Here is a 1,704-nt window from a genome sequence, read left to right as displayed (position 1 = left end):
ATGCCAGACTTATTCTCATTTTACAAGTAGAAGGAGTCCCTGGGTAGTACAATTGGTTAAGCTTGGTGGTTCCAACCCACCCAAAGGTATGTCAGAAGAAGGGCAGGGTGATCAACTTGGGAAAGGTCACAACCTTGAAAACGCTACAGCAAGTTCTGGTCTGTACACATGAGGTTGCCATGAGTCGTGACTCAAAGGCTGGTTGGTATTTTGGTTGGTTGGTGTTTTACCAACGGTGCTGTAGTTTTTGCCAGGAGAGAAGGAAAAGGAAGCCAGAAGAACTGACTTCTATATTCAAGGTACCACAGCTCGTAGGGGGGAAAGCAGGGTGCACTCAGGCGTCTGGCTTCAGAGCCGGTACTTAACCATTGCACCACACTTCACGCTCCCTCTGCCAGAAGCTTTCAAGTGTGTTTTCTTTCTCCTTCTCAGGGGTGTTATGAGGAGGAGCTTAGGATGTTAGGAACAAAAACGCTGTTAAAGCCTATTTGAGAATAATTAACGTCAGCATGTATAAAAATGTATCAGTAAGTAGTACAAATACTATCAAAATTTTCCCATTTTGTGAGATAGTATTTATTCAGTTCTTAGGAAATTCATAATAAAGCTTTTCATATCTTCTAGCCTTTGAATTTTCAGAAAATATTACAAGGTCAAAAGATTTCAAGCACTCTTTATTCAGCCCACTCGCCGAACGAGATGTTCGGGGCTGGTATCTGCATTGATTAGCAACTGCTTGCTTCATGACGATTTTCCAGGCTATGAAAATACTCGTGTTCCTACTTTAAAAAAAGCAAAATGTGATCTTAAGAAACATGCATATTCTGATATCCTTATTCTGCCTGAAACAGCTCCATGGTTAAAGGAATGTTGAGAATACAGCTCTTTTACAGATTCACACGAGCACATAGGTACCTTTGGTTTCTGCCCTGACTGGGGAGTTACTGTCATTATTTTTGTTACGAACCATGGTTATGCTATTTATGATCCTTTCAGTGAGATGTCCCAGCCTTTGGGATGTGCTACTTAGTCCTTCATCACATTACCAAGCTCATTCGTTCATTCACTCATTCTTTCAGCACATTAAACCAAAACTTACATCGTCCCCATGTGTCAACCCAGTAAAACTGTCCGTAGTCTCTCTAGAAGCAGATTGCCAGGCCTTTCTTCCTTGGTGCCATTGGATGAGTTCAAACGACATCAACCTTCAGGTTTAGTAGACAAGCTCAAACTGTGTGGCACATTTATTAAGTGCCTGTTACGTGCTGAGCACTGGCTTACTGTGCTCCCCGCTGTGGTTATTGTTAGCTAGTGTGGAGTCGGCCGACCCACGGTGACCACATGAGTATGGGTAACTGAACACACAGCCGCCTGGCCCCGTGCCCTTCCCGTGATCAGCTGCAGATCAGACCGTTGCGATCCAGAGGGGTCTCGCTGGCTGATGATCAGATGTGGGTCCCCAGGCCTTTCTTCCCAGGCCATGTTAGTCTGGATGGAAGTGCCACTGACACCCCCTCAGCACCACGCAGGCCCCCACTGACGGGCTGGGGGAGCCTGGCGTGAGGTGCATTGGCTGGGAGTCAAACCCGAGTCCCCCTTGTGGAAGGTGAACATTCCACCACCAGGCCACCAGTGTCCTCCAGTGAAGCTACCAAGGTCTTATTTTCCAGGGTTGGGAGCTGCCTTCAGAATTGCTTGGGTTGG

Source organism: Orycteropus afer, unplaced genomic scaffold, assembly GCF_000298275.1.
Source record: "Orycteropus afer afer isolate SDZICR_OR568_19922 unplaced genomic scaffold, OryAfe1.0 scaffold00101, whole genome shotgun sequence".
Lineage (NCBI taxonomy): Eukaryota > Metazoa > Chordata > Mammalia > Tubulidentata > Orycteropodidae > Orycteropus > Orycteropus afer.
The sequence above is the reverse complement of the archived record's forward strand: the minus strand, read 5'-3'. Positions refer to the sequence as shown.